This window comes from Marmota flaviventris, chromosome 7 (assembly GCF_047511675.1).
Source record: "Marmota flaviventris isolate mMarFla1 chromosome 7, mMarFla1.hap1, whole genome shotgun sequence".
Classification (NCBI taxonomy): domain Eukaryota; kingdom Metazoa; phylum Chordata; class Mammalia; order Rodentia; family Sciuridae; genus Marmota; species Marmota flaviventris.
Window position 1 is genome coordinate 43,595,544 of NC_092504.1, and position 18,967 is coordinate 43,614,510.

The 18,967-nt window shown below is 43.2% G+C and overlaps 1 protein-coding gene and 1 long non-coding RNA gene across 2 annotated transcripts in view; one reads left to right on the plus strand and one right to left on the minus strand.

The window, feature by feature from the left end:
• The window catches only part of Hopx (HOP homeobox), a 30,584-nt gene extending 19,559 nt beyond the window's left edge, over nucleotides 1-11,025 (minus strand). Inside the window, exon 1 of the mRNA XM_071614309.1 lies at nucleotides 10,961-11,025. The gene's annotated coding sequence lies outside the window, so the exon portion shown is untranslated. The remainder of the gene's footprint in view (nucleotides 1-10,960) is intronic.
• Nucleotides 1-18,967, plus strand: part of LOC114094892 (uncharacterized) — a 78,756-nt gene that overhangs the window by 16,731 nt on the left and 43,058 nt on the right. The gene's annotated exons all lie outside the window — the stretch shown is intronic.

Here is an 18,967-nt window from a genome sequence, read left to right on the forward strand (position 1 = left end):
ATATAGACTTTCTAGATCCCTTCAGAAAATAAGAAGATACTATTAAAAAAAAAAAGAAGTTATTGGAGGGGAGGGCATCTGTGAATGACTTCCAACCATGAATCATTGATTAACTGTGGATTCCTTGCATACACACTGAGTTCTTCTCACTGAGAACCCAACTCCTGTTTTAATCTTGTATGTGACAACATGAGAAAATGGTGACAGAGAGTAACAAAGTTTTAGTTTCTTCTTTGAGCATGTTGTGAAATAAGTGGAGACTCTAGCCTACCTTTTTAGAAATAAATGGGCGCATGAAGGAGGGCAATGCCGTTTCCATAATTCCCTTGGAGGAGGATCTCCGTTTTGAAAACTGGCTGCTTTTTCCAAAGTCCATGAATTCAGAAAAAGTTTTCTTTGTAAAGAACATTTTAAATGTAGATAGAATTCCAGGGTAACACCCACAGAGACCAGAGATGGGGGTTACTACGTATTTGTAACTATAAAAGAAAATAATCCTATCAAAATATCCTAGTGACATTGAATAAGAAGTTATTTATTTGGAAGATGCTTATGAAAAAGCTGTTTTAGTTGAAACCTGTCTTAGGGAAAGGAGGTTTGGATGCAGGTATGGACGGGACTTTCAGGGGATTTTTGAAGATACTAGACTCTTGCAGCACAATTCTGTTGTGTGTCAAGTTTCCACAAGAGTCCATCAAACATAGATTACTAAGTACTTATTGAATTCATGCTGATTAGAGCTTATTTTCACTTCAAGAAGTAGGTTTTTCTTTATCTTGATAATATAAAAGCATAATAATTAGAGCTGTGCTTGTGTCAGAGAGGGAAGGATGAGGGAGAGACAGGACAGTGATCGGGACTGTGGAGTGTTGATGTGAGACTTCCATTGTCTAAGATCTGATTAATGATGCTCACTGTGGGCAATAAAGAAAACACCAGTTACTTTGCATTTTGTCCTGCTGCTCATTCTTCCATTCAAAATGCCTCAAGGAAGAGAATAGGAAAGATTTTGTGGGTCACGTTCCCTGAGCCAGACACCAAGGGGCACTGTCACACGAGGACAGTTTAGTTGCTGACCACAGCTCAAGGCAGCTGGCAATTAGGGGCTTTTGGGTATGTGGCACTAGTCACAGAGGGGGTGTTTGTGTGTCTGCAATGGATAGTTTCACAGGAATAGCAGGGGATACTTTTTAAATTCTCTCTAGTGAGTGAGACCGTTAAACTGTGGGAGGAATGGGGGCACTGGGTGAGGACTCAGCTGAGTTTCAATTTTAACTCCTCTACTTAGTCATCACACGACCTTGGCTGTGTCATTTGGCTTATTTAAACATAGTTCTCCAGTCTGTAAAATGTGGCTAGGAATTTCCTTTCTTGCCTGTTTACTCCAGTAGTGATCCAGTGGTGGATGCTCATGAAACACAAATCAGAAAAGTGTACAATGACGTACACATTTCTATAAGTGTTATAATCACTTTTTTTTTTTTTTGTATCAGGGTTTGAGTTCTTTTTATTCTTTATTTAGAGACAGGATCTCACTAAGTTGCTTAGGGCCTTGCTAAGTTGCTGAGGATGGCTTTGAACCTGTGATCCTCCTGCATCAGCCTCCCACATTTCTGGTAACACAAATGTGTGCAACAGTGTCCAGCAATTTACTTAATACAGAGAAGCAATGGTGTTGGGCAATGTGACAGTGATATCATTCCTCTCCTAAAATTCTGAGGATTGGTGTGGCCTGGGTTCTAAATTATCATGTTCTTCCTTATCAACAGTTTACCGATGTCATTGACCTGAGAAAGGGAGTAGACAGGCCTATTCTGAGCTCTGTCCTTGGTATGCTGAACACTTTGTGCCCAGTTCCTTCTTCAAAGGACAACTGAGAAGACTGAAAAATTTGGAACCCCTGTGCTTTTTAATATTCAGCCTGTCTGTTAAATTAAGGTGGCCGTATAATTTGTCATCTAACCCAGAACATTTAAGAATAAATGGAATGTTCTGAATACATACACCACTATAACAGGCAGACACCAGGAGCATTCGGGGCCAGCCTGGACATTGAGTCCCCTTATTATATGTAAGATTCTAAATTCCTCACTTCAGTTTGAGATGGTGAAGATTCCTGTTGAACTTGGACATTTTTGCTGCTGTTATGGATCAGCAAAATTTAGACCTGTGAGGCCCTTAGAGAACAGAATAACATAGATGAAGAAGAAGCTGTTTTTCAGTCTTAAGGAAAGACGACACTGCAGCTCTGTTGTTAAAGGTAAGAGGATACACGATAGCTTCAAATTTCCTGACCTTTCATTTTTTTTGCAATGTAGGGTAGAAATTGCCTGGCAGGATGGATAATGCTTGGGCCTCTGCCTGCTGTGGGATTGTTGGTGTGTCCTGCTGATGCTTAATAGGCATGAATATCCATTACACCTCAAACAGAGTTCAGTCCTATGATCAAATATAAACAGGAACAAAAACGGTGTGTCCTGGAGATTTCTATGGGGCCCTGCCACGCACGCAGGGCTTTTCAAACCAGATCATACAGAAGGGATGAGGTTTGGGAAGCAAACTGAATGATCAAATAGCCTCTCTGAAAATGTCTGATGACCCAATGCACCAAGAAATCAGACAAATAGATTTCTGCCCTGGGGGAAAATTCTCAATATTTGCTAAAGAGAACCATTAAAGCCAAAGAGAAACTTGCATGACTAAGTGTGGAAGCAAATAACCAAAAGATCAACTTTTTAAATAGTTTGGGGAGAGGAAAAATGGCCCAAATAATTAAAAATGGTAGCTAATAAATATACTTTTATTGTTTTGGAGGATATTATTAACTTTTGGTTATCCTTTGACTTCCTTGTCATGTTTTGTTCAGAAGAGTGTTAGCTTAATTAGACCAACAGACTGCAAGGTAGGGAGACGTATTTGTTGCATACTGAGAAACATAAATGCCGATGATAGAAATCAGTCTGGCGTTCCAAAAACATCTAATAAAGATAAGTCACTCACAGATAATTGAGAATCAAGTAGATAAACTTGTCTGATTGCCCTGTCACCATCCAGTCACCTTAGAATGTTAAAAACTTAGAGCTTCTTTCCCAAAATATTCTCATTCCCACTGCCTGGCTTTGTAAAGGGATATTCATTTGTAATTCTGGGAATGTGAAACCATGATTTATTTGTTTGCGAATCTATGCTGGGTTCTACAGTATTTTTGCCCTAGCCCAAATTCCATGGTAAGAAATTTAGGGACCTGTGTGATATCGTGAACAATAGGCTCTTATACTGCCAGGGTGTGCCCTTTCTTAGGCTATTGTACTCTGCCTAAAGCAAGCAGGCATAGCTTCCTTGGATGCTTTGTGAATTCTGAGAAGTCCAGAAGAGATTCTTTGAAAGACTGGACTGGTAAATTTGTACAAAAATTCTTTAATCAATGATTTTTTTATGATCCAACGACCATTCTTATTTTATTGACTACAATTAAGTAACGGATAAAGTGACACACAGCAGTACCTGATAGAATTCCAAATTGTGCCAAAGTCCAAACACCCATACTACTTTTTGCTGCAATACATAGTTATATGGGTGAACAAACAGAGGTGCATAGCTTTAACTTACTTGTTAACATCACAAAATGATTGAAAGGGACAGATACACTAGAAGACCTGCTTAGGGCATAACTCTGAATTTATAATAGATCACCCTCTAAACATTAGACATGTTTCAGAAAGAGACTAGATGGAGCTTCAGGAAACCCGAAACTGCCTTCCAGCTTTTTTGCTTTCTTTTCCAAGCGACTTTGGACAGCTCACAATTGCTTTGGAACTTCATTTCTTCATCTCCCATTGTTATCATCCTACCCCACCTGTCTCACAGCATAGGATTCATTGAGATGGATTAAGTTTATGAATGGAAGTATCAATTATAAAACTATATAAATACAATGTACTACTCCAGCTTTCCCAGTGACCTGGGATAGGATGTAATAATATTGGGCAACCTGAATGACATCAAATTTGCGATCGTTAAAATGGCAAAACATTTTAGAAACTTTGCCTAACCTCAGAAGAAGTCATATGATTTCTTAGAACATTTCATTTGCTTTGCTCAAGATCATCTATGACCTATGTGGGAAAAATGAAATGCTTCTAGGATAGATGAATCCAAGTTTAAGAAAATGAGATCAAAAAAGGAAAATGGGGCTGGGGTACAGCTTAGTGGCAGAGCACTGGCCTACTATGTGCAAGGCCCTGGGTTCAATCCCTAGGACCAACCAACAAACAAATAAAATGGAGGAGGGGGACAGCTAAATATCTCTAAGTTCCATAAAATTACTTTTGCCACTCTGTCTCTTATTAAAATGTTAAGGAATCCAGAGCAGTTCCTAAATGTTTAAAAAAGGACTTGCGATGTCATATCTCTCCTTCATTGCTAAAGGACACACAGGCCACTTATCCTGCACCTTTCCCTCCCAACAGCCAGATCTGAAGGGCAGGGAGCATATGTTTGAGGATATGCATCACAGCATCATTTGTGGGAGTCAGGGGCAGGAGAGATGGCCAACACCAGAGGATAAGTTCTATTTACTTACCTATTCCATAAATGACAGACTAATAATAAGTAGTGTAAAACAATATATTAGAATTATCAGTGACATACATGGCTCTCTCAAAAAAAAAAAAAACAGCATGAAGCTCAACAGAGAGATGAAGGAGAAAGCAAGGGAGGAGGAGGAAACAAGAATGAGGTACAAAACCTTAGATATAATCTGAATTAAGAAATGTGTTAATGTAAGCCTAGAGGCCAAAGCAAAGAGTAAACAAACAAAAAACACTTAATAATTAAAAGGCGAATGGATTGCCCCATCTTCCAGAGAGACCTGTGTAATTCTTCCCAAAATATTTTTTTCACAACGAGGGGCTACTTTGTGGCTTGCTCAATGTCCCTCGTGCTGTAGCACACACCCATCCCTGGGCTTGGTTTTTACCCTCAGAGGACAAGATGAAGAGCTGGCCATTGACTTCCATGCTTTTCAACATCACCATTAAAAGGCCCTTTAGCTTTCTCTTGTCCAAGCTGAATCACACCAGGGCCTCTCGCTGCTCTTTCTAGATGTGCTTTTATTGCGTTTAGTCATGGAGGAGCTCTTTTGAACTAGTTCCAAGGACTCTCCTCCCTTTTCAATTGTGGAGCCCAGAACTAGGTGGATGACCTAATCCAAGGGGGAGTGACCTCCTACTGTTTTCCCTGCTTCTTTATAAACCCCAGTTGTAGCCAGCTCCAAAGGGTGAGAAGACTTGATAAAGTTACGATACTTCCAGCATTCATTATGGAAGGTTTTTATAAAACCGATTTCTCCTAGCACTAGTAGACTAGAAATTTAGAAAGGGCTGAGGGGATACAAGCACTAAGGAAGACTGTTTATGTAAATTTCCTTAGGGAGACGCCACACAGGAAGGAAAGGGAAAAACATCAGTAGAGACTTACTATGTAAGCAGATCTGTCAGGACTGAAGAATTCCAGGAAATTTCCATCTTGATCCCTCTAGATCCAATGGCTAGAATGACTGTCATTAGCTTCCTGCTCAGTATATACTAAGATCAGAATGGATCACCATCTGTCTCAGGTTTTTTTTTCTTTCTTTCCTTTTAATATACAAGGGCAGAACAGTTATTTGGAAATGACCTGGCAGGGTTTTCATGTTGGATCACATTTTATCAACACCACCGAAAGCACATTATAACAAATTATGGTGGCATAGATAAAAACTGACTTCCCTATTTTTAATCGAGCTTCTATTGCTACCCAAACATGACTATGAGCTCATAAGAGCCTAAAGCAAACAGAGTAACTTGACCATGTGATGAATAATTCCTTGAGCCCCCACATAGACTCTGAACTTCTTGATGATGAGCCAACATAAATAACCAGTTCTCAGTCTGGGCAGTATGGGTACAAGGCTTCCCATAGGGAACCTGAGCATAGCGGGAGTCAATGACTTGTCACAGAGGCCAGATTGAGGTGTGGGGCGGCCTGGGTCCCAGAGCCAGGTCAGCTAAATCCAGGCAAGCGAGCGTGCTCTCTCGTACCTTCATTGGCTGTTCTCGTGGGTGATCAGATAGATTATGGGTCAGGCCAGGTGTTTTGAGAGTGAAAGGGGGTACTATTAATAATCCCACTTGGGTGATTAATCTTTTGGGCTTCTTCCTGTTTTAAAATTCTATTACAGATGAGAAAATAGGGTTCAGGCTGCTCCTGAGCACCAGGCCAGTGCTTTGCTCCCTGAGCTGGACTATCTTCCGCCAGGACTAGCTAATGCTGCAGTTATGTGGAGGATTGGGACTGAAAGATTGATATAGGCATTTCCCAGCAACTGGAAGGCACAGCCTATCCCGCTCCTGCTTGGTTGCACACTCACACACCTCAAATCCCACATGTGTTCAGCATCTACACCACTGGAATGCCAAATCCACACCAGGGCCACTGAAAGCCAGGGCAGCCTGGTGATCAGGGCCAGGGGGCAGCAGATGCACCCCCTTCCGTAGGACACAGCCTCCTGCCACCTGCAGTGTGGGACTCACCCGCATCCCCACCAGCATGCTTCAGGTAATCAGGAGGGGTGAATGGAAACCAGGAGGACAGGCATTGCCCTCAGGGCCCTCAGGGGTCAGGTTTTAACTGGCAGGTTGGTGCTTTATCCATCCCTCCAGGCCACAGGTCACCTTTCTGCTGTCCACCACTCCCATTTACTTGATATTTTAGAAGCCTGAGGAAACCATCAACAACATTCAACACTTAATTCAGGTTAGATCATAGCACAGCCTGTTAAAAAAAATGTTCAAGTGACCCTTTGAACTAAGCCATTCCACACTGAAAGAATCTAAAAATAAAGGAGAAGGGGAAATGTTCAAAGAAAAGTTATCCAAGGAGGACATTCTCCTTGGATACAAACCTATTTTTTCAGCAGTATAAACCTATCACTTGTTTAAAAATTATTATTATTTTTATTTTTGGTGAAACTCTGAACGACAGGAAGTAGCGTTTGACTTTCCAACAGTAGCATTAAACCAGGGTTGGCTATCACCCCAAAGCCAATGGAAATTAGTCCTCTTTTACCAGAGCACAGTATCCAGTCCCCAGGGCTGAGGATGGAGCTCACCTCCGCCCTCTCTTCCCCAGGACAGCTCTTACTGCTGATCCTCTGGTTCCACCACACTCCTCTTCCAGGGAAAAGCACGTCAAATGCAGCTGCCACTTGCTGTCCCAAGCTGAAGTAATCTGGGACAAAAGGGCTGACATGGGCAGAGAGCCACAGGGACTGGGGTGGGTGGGATGCACAGGTTGACTGGCCTACAAAAATGGGTCCTCAAGGAAGAAGGCTCCTGGTCACTAAAGTTGGCCAAGCTCCTCTGCTGGTGCTTACCTTCTGCTCCAGAGAGGAAATAGCTCATGTTTTTAAAACTCTATGAGCATGCTGGGTCTGGTCACATGCCTGTAATCCCAGTGGCTTGGGAGGCAGAAATGGGAGAATTGCAAGTTCAAAGCCAGTCTCAGCAATTTTGCAAGGCCCTAAGCAACTTAGCAAGACCCTGTCTCAAAATAAAAAAAAATAAAAAGGGCTGGGGATGTGGCTCAGTGATTAAGCACCCCTGGGTTTAATTCTCAGTATATATAAAAAGAGAGAGTGCAGAATTTCTTGACATTTTGTCTCTAGAGATCTTAGGAGGGCTCTTCATTTTTTTCAGAAACACAAGTGAAATGTAGCTTCCTCCAACGAGTATAAATACATTTAACAAAGAGTGGTCTAATTCAGAAAAAGAAATCTATCCAACCAAGTCCACGGTCTGGAGATGGTTGCATACAAGATTCTACTGAAAACCCACAATCTGGGTATATTGTCTACCAACAAGTTGTTTGAAAATTCTGACCAGTAGGGTTTATATATTTTACCTAAAACTGATTCTCCCGATTGCCCCATTTTAGAATTCAGATGGCAATTATGTTTACATAACAGTCCAAAGAACTCCCAGATATGTTATTTGGGTGGAACTTACTTAATATCCCAGGGAGGGATATCACTCGTTAAGCAATTATTGTCCATTAACAGTATGACTTTAATTAGTTTCCCAACGCTGGGTAGGCAAAGCCCTGGGAGAATGAGACCCCAGAAATGGCACACTGTGGTGAAAGGAGAGATGGGAACCCACCAGAACATGGCAGCTGGCCAGGGCAGTGCGGTGAGGTACTGTGGTCCCATGCCCCAGTACCCACACAGGTGGTGAGGGATAGGCAGGAAGGGTATAAGTCACAAAGACAGAGGTCACTCACTCAGGCTTTTGCCCAGGGCTGCTCTGGATATCCTAATGAAAGACCCTGGGCTAGACAGACTCACCCCAATGCTGAGAACTCATGCCATTTCCTGAACCAGCAACGGAACGTGGCTGGGCACCAGAGCAGAGCGCCCTGTGCTTCCACAGAGATATCTTTCAATAAGTATTATCCTCTTGCTTAGACCAGATATTATGTAGGGAACAAAAGGAGGCTATAGTTTTGAAACATCCCTTCTTACCCTCCTTTTTGACTCATAGCACAATCCTTAAATAATGCACCTCTGAGGCTCAGAGTAATTCCTGCCGCTTGCTGCCTGGAGCACTTCTGGGTTCCAAGAATTCTCTTGGAAGCTGTTGGATACCTTAGCCAGAGCTGGAAGTGTGACTTTGAGGACCCAGAGCAGCCTCTTCCTCATCCTGTAAGCTCCCATTACTGTGCTCCCCAGGCTTCCCAGCCTCTCTTACCCTGGGACACACTGGTCATAGGGCTGGGGGACCATCCCCACCCCTTGTCTGGGCCTTACTATCCTCTCAAAAATACAATAAAAGAGCTGGTGACATGGCTGAGTGGTAAAGGGCTTGCCTAGCATGTGTGATGCCCTGGTTTCCGTCCCTGGTACTACAAACAAAAACCAAGAAAATAACCAAGGTCAGAGTTGCCCACCAAAGAGCCGCTGATTTAATTGCACTGGGGTGGGGCTGAGTCCTGATGTTTTTAAAAAGATTCTCCAGGTCCAATAACCTTTGAGTTAGATGATCTCTACAGACCTTTCTAGTCCTAAAAGGTCTATATCCTGACTCTCTCATTCCTCCACTTTATGTCTTTAGTTTCTCCAAAATTACTCATAGTTTATTTTCATGTTACATTGGCTGATTTAATTGTAAAAAAGAACTATATTGTACAGTACTGCCACAGTATTGTTGAGCTGTAATTGACATCTAATAATGTAAGTGTTCATAGTATACAAAGTGATAAGTTTTCACAATAAGAAATGGTCACTGTAGTCACAATGGCAAACATATCTGTCAGCCTCCCAAATTTCCTGTGCCTTTGGCAATCCCTGATCTGTCTTCCTCTACTACAGATGAGTTTGTGTCTTCTACAAATTGAATCATAAGTAAATACTGTTGCTTCTTATGATTACATCCTTGGACTTTACATTTCAAGACCAGGGTCTTTTTTATTTCTTTTTTCCTCCTCCCAGCCCCCAGTTGATCTTTGCTCAGAGAAACCGCTTAATCGTTATTTGTTGGATTGAAAAAAAGGCCTTTGTAAAATTATAATAGCTTCAGTTTGGTGAACAAGAAGTGCCCATCGAGTTAAGGTTTTAACTTTCCACTTCTTCCCAGTTAAAAAAATAAAGCATGATTTAAAACCAAGGTATCTTAATTTAGGGTCTGTGGACTTCCAGGGGTCTAGACAGTGAGCTTCTAGATATGTGTTGAGGACAGGGGAAGCGGCTGGGGGCTGAATACCTGGGAAAGATCCTTGGCTTCTGCCAGTCTCTTAATCCCTAGATTCTAGACCCAAATGGCTGAGCTATGGAATGAATGCCACACTGTCTTCCTTTAATATCCTACATGCATTTTATAAATATGATGTCTAGTTATAAATCCTCTGTAATCTACTCCCTCCTTCTCTCCCTCCCTGCCTCCCTGGTACCTGTATTTTGTTCTCTGCCCCCCGGCCCTGGTTGGTTATGCCTACACAGGGTTAACCTCAGGGTGTGATAAACACTCCAGGCGCTGTCTACTGCCTGGGAACGTTTGGCATTCTTCTCTTCCACATCTTCTCATCTAAGCTGTGTGGCATGAGTCCTTTTATTCAAGGGCTCTTCCTCCAGCTTAATACCAGAGTTAAAAAATCACAAACCTCCATTTCCTGAAAATTCCAGAGTTTAGGATTTCTATTAATCTTTTTTTTTAAAGAGAGAGAGAGAGCGAGAGAGAGAATTTTTTTTAATATTTATTTTTTAGTTTTCGGTGGACACAACATCTTTGTTTGTATGTGGTGCTGAGGATCGAACCCTGGCCACACGCATGCCAGGCGAGCGCGCTACCGCTTGAGCCACATCCCCAGCCCTCTTAATCTTAAACAAGATCAATACTTTCATTGTTATTTATAAGCATAATGAGAACAAAAAATATACTAAGTAACACTGCAAATTCATCATTAAGCCATCTCTACTCAATCCAGAGATGCCCCCTCTTATACATCCCACATACAAAAAAAATTTTTAAACTGATCTTAGAAAAGGCTGAAATATACAGTAGCAATTATCAGCTTCTAAATAACAAAACTACGCATCTGGCAGTTACACAAATGCAGGTTTCAAAGTGTCTTAATAGGGGGAGAGCAAAAAGAAAACACCTCACCTGCTGGCCAAAAGACCAACAGGACTCCCCCCCTTGCTTCATCCAAAGTCAGCTCAACCCCATGTTTGTTGGCAGGGGGTCTGGTGTTTTACTTCCAGCAGCATTCTCTGGCTCCCTGCTGGGGGTAGGCATTACATTTTTATTCTCCCTTTCACATCCACCCTTTTCCAACAGAAAAGCTATCATGGTAACTATAGCATTTTGGTCTAGTTTCTATGCAAGTTCATTCTCTGCATTAAAGGCAGAGAATGAAAGTTACTTACGTGCAAGTGGCCAAGGGGAGCCCTGGATTTGGAAGCTGCGTTTGCTGATGCCTGCCTGCTTAAATAGCTTGGCTGGCTGACGCAAGCTGCTGATAGCACTTTTGTTTACGCCCAGTGAATGCACGCTCAAGCAAGGACCTGAAAAACCTGCAGCGTGGGCAGGAGGGAAACAGTCTGCCCGGGGAGGGTACGTCTCTCCTGGTTATTCAGGTTTGATACCCAGACGGTGACTTCTGAGAGTCCCATGGAACTCTCCCCTCCTCCCATCCTCCTCATCCCTGTCCTCTTACTTATCCAAATAAGACTCTTCAAGATTGGATGGAAGATGCGGCTGCAGGAAGAAGGGGAAGAGAAATAGGACCCTGGACCCTTTCCCTCAACTTCCCTATTTGGAATGTGCTTCCTGTTAGATGTCACTTCATTTCAAAGCTTAGGACTGATGTGGCTCTGCAGGCGGGATGCCCAGCTCAGTGCCTGGACAATTGCCCAATTAATGAAAAGCGGTTTTCCCTCTGGACACCGCATGTACAAATAAAGGAACAATTAAAGGAGAGGGCAGCCAGTATGAAACAACTTTAGGTCCCCTTCAAACCCTGTTTTCACCCACTCCCGGTCCGCATCTATGCTGTCCTCCTCCTTTCCCCTGCCCTTCCTTTGCTAATGAAATTCCTATCTAAGAGTTGAAAGATTCTCCACGGGATTGCCAATCAAAAGGCAGTGTGTGAGCAAGGCTATGGGAAGATGCACACCAAAGGTGAACGAATGAGCTCAGGGTCTCCTGTGACTATCCCTGGAACTGTTTCTAAAAATGAGGGTGTGTGGGGGTGTGAGGACCCAGCTGGTCGATGTTTATCTTTTCTTTTAGCTAGATACAGCAGTTAACAGTCAATTGCAGCACACTGAACACATGAAGTGGGCATGATATGGAGAAGAGGAGGGAAAGGGGCAGGCTTTGGTGAGATCATTTGTGGGGGTATCTGTGTGTATTTGCTGATATGAAGCACAAACCCTTAAATGGCAACCCTTATGTACCCCCCACTTGATTCTCTTGGGAAAGTAGCCGTATTATGAAAGAAGAGCGGCAATCATTCAGAATATTTCTTTCCCTCTTGCAAAAGAGGGTAGGTTATGGTTATAATATGTGTATGGAGAAAAGCACCCTACCTGGTCACCAGGAGATTCTTTGGTTCTCCCTGTTAGTTGTGTAACTGCCAACTGTTCTATGGACAGATCTGGATTCTTGCCCCCAGATTTCTTGAGAGCAGGGTATATGTATTTTCATCTCTTGACACCCACAATGCCTTGCATTAGTTATTATGATGATGATGATGACACTCTAAAATCTAGAAGGACAATTGTGACAGGTTCTTTGTGGAACACTTCACAGAGAGTCTTTGCTCGCTGATTCCCTACAAGTCTGTGAATTAGTGTCTTGGTGATCAACATCTTGCCCATAAGAAACTGATACCCAGAAAGATTAAATAACTTTCCCAAGGTCAGAGTAAATGGTGAAGGTGGGATTTGAATGCAGATCTCTCTGATTTCAGAGTCTGGGTTTATATTGAGAACTATTTTAAGCCAATATTTAGAAAGTTGGCTATGAATGTTTCCTCTTATCCTTAATTTTCTGCTTGTTTATCACCCGTCTTCCAGAACATGATTTCCAGGATCACAATGACTCTGTCTGCTCTGTCCACTCTTGTAACCCAGCATCCAGCACAGTGCTTGGCATATAGAAGATGCTCAATAAATATGTGCTATTTGCTCAGCTTCTAAATTCCTTTGGAATTTGGCAACAATAGAGTCTCATCTTGGTTCAGTCAGATACATTTCTTTTGCTCCTACATGATGTGTTGGCTTCAAGCTATTTTCCTTTTCCAGCATATCACTGAGATGAAACCAAAAAGCAGTTTGTATGTCACCAAGATTGTTCTCTTTTATATTGTGGACCTCAATGAAGCAGCATTGTCTCCCCTCATGGTGACATGTGATGCAGTAGATACGTGCATCACATCCTTAAGCAAAAACATCCAAAGACAAGTAGGAAAGTGCCTGGGATTTCTCCTAAGTATCTTTTTTTTTTTTTTACTTGTTAAGAGTAGAAAATCTTTTCAGAAGCCATGTGCAGACTTCCACTTACATGTCCTTGCTGAGAACAGGGTAAATGGCCACTACATTGACTAAGTCCATCATTTGCAAAAAGGAAATGAATCAGGCTGATGATATAGTTTCTTCACTGGGCACAAGGGAAGGATTTACCTTCCTTAGACAAATAGCTTAGGATGCAGTTAATAGGGGAGATGTAGAAAAGTGCTACCAACAGTTCTGCCAATCCAGGAAGTCATTTAAATGATAACCAAAACTGCTTTAGTTTAGTTCGGAGCATGGTAATTTGGTTTCACCATATCAGCTTGATTTTTATTTGTTTGTTTTTAACAAGGAAAGCTTGCCCTGCCTTTCAGCAAAATTAAAAGTATTTGAATGACTCACAAACAAGGGAAGTAACTGGCTTCAGTGACATTTTTGTTGTTGTTTTGGGTTTTCCTTATAGGTTTTGAACATTATGTCACTACTGATTTCTAGAGACCAGCACACAGTCCGTCAGCCTCTTGTTTTGGTACCACGAGGGATCGGTGATGTTGTTGGTTTCTTAGAAACGTTGGTTCCAATACTGCAAATACTTATAAAAAGATAGCATCACAGTCTTTAATGCTTTAACACTCATTTGCCCTACTCCTCCTCTTGCCTATTATACTTCAGTGGGATTTCCTAATCCACGTTTGCATCTATCTCAGCCACTGCCTGGAATACGCCAACTAGAAACACCTTTCTCACAGTTCCTCTCTCTGCCGTCAACAAACTTCAAATGAACACAGGCAAATAGTTCGTTCTTACCCTTCTATTTGCTGTTCTAGACTTTTTCTTGGGAATTCTAGAACAGACCTTGGGCATTCTTTTCTACATGGTCAAAGATCAAAAGAAATGCGAGAAAAGATAAGCTAGTTGTTCAGCTGCACAGGGGAGGAGCCTGTCTGGGAAATGGCAGATGCTCAACATATGTCTGGTGAGTGAGTGGGAGAATGGTGGACAGGAAAGAGTGAAGGCTTTTGAATCATGCGGATTCACTTGTGTTCACCACCTATGTGATCCAGGGCAACTTCTCTCAGCCTCAGTTTCCTTATGTGTAAAATGAGAGTAGTGATATTTTTTCAGAGATGTGTTGTAAACATTAATGATAATATATGCAAAGCACTTAGCATTAATGCCTCAAACATAATATATGCCCAATAAAATGGTAGCTACTGCTAATGATTACAACCAAGCCCATCCCTAGTCATCTTTGTGAAATCCACAAAAAATTGGTAAAATTTAGCCGGGGCAGGCCTGTAATCCCAACGGCTTGGGAGGCTGAGTCAGGAAGATCACGAGTTCAAAGCCAGCCTCAGCAATGGCGAGGCCCTAAGCATTCAGTGAGACCCTGTCTCTAAATAAAATACAAAATAGGGCTGGGGATGTGGCTCAGTGGTTGAGTGCCCCTGGGTTTAATCCCCAGTACCAAAATAAATAAATAAATAAAAATTAGTGAAATCTAAAACTCCTCATTGCTATAGCGAACCAGGGCATTGGTAGAGCCACATAGAAGGGAGTGATAGCTGGTTAGTAGGAGCAGCTAATCTTTTCCTACCCAAAATAGAGATTATGGTGCAGGAAGCTAATTTATAGTAGGGGGAATGTGGAACTAACAATGGTGGAAAGAGACAGAAGCCATTCCTCAAGAGACAGAAAATTACTGACATTTCAGCAAGTTCACAATGTACAAATCTCCCAAGGACCAAAATCTGAGCTGTAGGAAAGCAAATGAGGAAGAGGTGCGGTCAGAAGATAGGAGCATCCCTGCCCCAAATTCTGCCCCTAGAATATGAACTTGCAGACCCAGAGACTGAATCTGCAGACCTCTGGAAGTTCTAACTGACTTAGGGCCCTTCTTGGCCTAACCTGGCTGGGACCAATGAAGTGGAAGAAGCAGAGGGGGGAGTGGCAGATGACAGAGAAGCTGCACAAAGAAAAATTTGAATGCCAACCCACTGATAGAGACAGTTCCCCTGGCTTCTCCTGGTAGAGGAGTTCTCATGATCCCTGGTGAGCGGGGAGTGAAAGTCAAGACGTAATTACACTAGGTATTCTTGGTAGTTGGTTGTTGACATGGTAATGATGCCGTCATCCTTTCAATGAACTGTATAGGCTTTATTCAAGGTGTGGATTCCATCATTTCATCTGACCCACTGTGTCCTCATGGAGCCCTAGTCAGTCGATGCCTGGTGGATAGATGGGGTGGCCCATGAGCAGTGCCTGTTACAGAGGGGCGCCTGGACAGAGCTGTTCCATTTGGGGTGACCCTAATTGTGTTCACCTTTCTGCTTAAGAACCAAAGTTTCTTCAGCTTCCTCATCCAGGGTCTAATGCATGAGCAGGTTCCAGGCTCATAATGAATGAGCTCATTTCCTTGTCATCTCATTCAGGTGATTGGCTGGAGGAGGGCAGCCTTGGATAACGGGGGAACGGACATCACCCCCATCCATGGATTGAGGGAGGGAGGAGGTCTCTTTCTTCACCTACGAATCCTGGCTCCTTTCCTGAACACCAGGGCTTCGCTGCTGCTGGCAGAAGCTGCCAAGAAGCACAGGGCATCATTCTCGAGGGGGCGGGGGCGGTGCCTCACCTAAGAGGCGGTCCCCTGGGTGAAGGACGGGAAGACGCTGTGGGTTGAGGCCACCCACCCAACGGCAATCCCCTGTGTGGAGGAGGAGAGTCCCCACACCCCTCCTGAAATTCCAGGGATGGTCTCTGTGCTTTGAGAAAGCAGCCAGCCAGGAGCTGGGGCGGAGAACAACAGAATCCTATGGAAAAAGGCTCCTTGGCCGGGCAGGAGACCTGGCCCGTCTGCCCCCTGGTCCCTTGGGCTCCTGGTCTGCACTCCTAACCTCTGTGCAGCACAGCCTTTGCAGCCACTTCCGACGCGTCTCACCGGAGCCCCAGGTGGCAGATGAAGAGCAGGCGTTGCCTCAGCCACACTGGGTGCTCCTGACCCCAAGTTCCACCAAAGTCGCTTGAATTCTACTCATGGTTTTACTTGGCCACAGAGAGGACAGGGAAAGGAAGACTGAGCGGACAAAAAAATGAAGTTGAGAGACAAAGACAAGGCAAAATCTAAGTACATGTTTGACACAGTAGAGAAAGAAAGGGTTGAAACTGATGTAGGCTAGTCAGGTGCCTCAAACCTGGAATCCCAGCAACTAGCTGGGGGCTCAGGCAGGAGGATTGCAAGTTCAAGGTTAGCCTCCACAATTTAGCAAGACCCTCAGCAACTTCAGGAGACCCTGACTCAAAATAAAAAATAAAAAGGACTGGGGATATAGCTTCACATCCTTTGGTTTAATCCCCAATACCAAACTCTTTTTTTTTTTTTTTTTTTTTTAAGATTTAAGTTAAATCATGGAGCAGCAGGCCAGAGAGGGGGAAGATTTTTCAAAATTTAATGTATGTGTGTATGTACATATGTATTTATACTAGGAATTAAACCCAGGGGCACTGTACCACTGAGTTACATCTCCAGTTCCTTTTTATCTATCTATCTATTTATTTATTTATTTAAAAATTTTAAGAGCATGTCTTTTTTTTTTTAATATTTATTTATTTTTTGGCGGACACAACATCTTTGTTTGTATGTGGTGCTGAGGATCGAACCTGGGCTGCACGCATGCCAGGCGAGCACGCTACCGCTTGAGCCACATCTCCAGCCCTCCTTTTTATTTTTATTTGGAGACACATGATCTCCTTAAGTGGATGAGGTTGGCTTCAAACTTGGAATCCTCCTGCTTCTGCCTCTGGAATCTCTGGCATTAAAGGCATGCACCGCCAACAGAGGAGAGCTTTGACTAGAAGCCACAAGACCCTTTTCTTCCTCCCTCCTTCTCTGCCCCAGAGGCACCAAGATGGAGAGGCAGATGTCACTTTGAGAAGTTCATACCTTCATCCTCTCCTCCTTGTGTTAAGGAGGAAGCAAACCTGATACGTTCTCTGAGGTCCTTTCTGTTTTAACCTCCTGTCCTCCAAGAGAAGCATTTCTGGGGCAGGTGAATGGGGAGGAGGCCCCAGAGCAGTTCAGTAAAAATCTGCCTCCTCTGTGGCCCTCTCTGAGGTTTCTGCAACCAGGCCTGGCAGGTCTGCTGTCGATGATTTATAGCTGCTTCTGGAACACCTTCTGATGTGGCATGTTACATAAATAATGGTGCACACTCACGCATCTAGCTTTTACCTCTCTAGAGAGTCAGCTTCCCGACTAGACTTTCCAGTGGGTTCTGAATAACCTGTGTGAGGACCTGGTGTCCCAGTTTGACACACCTGACTTTGTCCTCTGACTCTGCCTTCTTCATGGTACTGCCAGTAGATGCCCTGATGTCCCAGAGCCCAATCTCAGGCTGAGAACAATTGAGGGTTGTGTCGGGTTTCAGAGGAGAGGCTTTGGAGACAGATTGGACTTGGTTCAAACCTGTGGTGTCCACCTTTCTAGTTTTCCATAATTGTCCTAATTTTAGAACTGCAAGTCCTGTATCCCGGAAAACCACTCAGTCCCGGGGAAGCCAGGATGGTTGGCCAGTCTCCTTCAGCTCTCTCGTTCCCAAGACATTAACTTCTTTGAGACTTAGTTTCATTCAGTGTGAAATAAGGATAATAATAATAGCAATCTCATAGAGTGTGTTTGAGGACCAGAGTTGAACTGCATCTAAAGGTTCAGGAAAGAAGTGGAAGACTAGGTGACAAAAATCCTATCTTTCTGCCCCCTGTCTGAAGGAGTAAATGTCTCCTCCCCCACAATGTGCTTTGACTTTTCCAAGTGTACTTATGAGGGCAGCTCTTGAGGATTCCAGAACACTCTTCAGAAAGCCTCCCCGGCTCTAGCTAATGCAGAAGGGTGGATTAAGCGCTCTCCCAGCCCTGTGATTATCCGATAAAGAGTAAATGACTGTTTGCAGAAGTCACTTTTAGCAGCTACCATTTGGGAGTCACAAATAAGGGATTATGAAGCTTTTTCTTTTCAGCCTCTTTGTTGCTACTCAGCTATTGTCTACAGAGATTCTAACCACGTTCTGAATGACTGTTTTCCAGTAACTACTGTTTCATGGCTCAATAAGGAAAAGAAGTCAATGTTTTCTAAGGACTCCCTTGCAAGGCATTTGCAGTGCAAGGGTGGATTTCACAGGCATCTTAATTCCTGGCACTAAACGCTGGGAGCTGTCTTGGAGACCAGAAGCAGCAGGCAAGAACTCCATTAACAAAAGAGAGGCAAGGGATTATTAATGCAAATGCCCTGATAGAAGGAGGCCTAATCAAAGACACCATAGAAAACAAGCTGCAGGCAGAGAGGGAGGATTTAGAACACGAGAGTGTCAAAGGGACCAGGCTTCTCTGACCGGAAGGAAATGATTGGGGAATGATCTTTCATAATTGAGCTGAGTTGAGTCAGAACTATATGCCAAGGGCTGGGATTATTCCATGTGTAAAGACCTTTACCAACCTGGCCCTCCCACCCCACCTCAAATGAAGCAAAGATCATTAAATTAGTGCCAGATTCTGATTGAAAATAAGGGTCTGCCAAAGCTGGAAAATTCAACATGCAAGACTCTGGCGCCAGTGATAATGAACTTGTTCGAGTCCATGGCAGTTGGGGACACAATTTTGCATAATTAGAATACCTTTGGAAATAGAAAGAAAAAAGGGTCTCTGCAATTTATGTAAATTCACTGATTTACATAATGAGTGTGGTTAGTGGTTTCAACTCCTAAGGTACCTCCTTGACATCTACATTCTAAGTTAACCAAGGGGCAGAATGTCAAAGAGAGCAATATTGACTGCTTTTAGTGGCTCAGAGAATTACCCCCAGACTTTGGGGTAATTCTACAAAAGTAGATGTTTCTAGGTTACCACCTCATTCTTTCTCCTATGCTT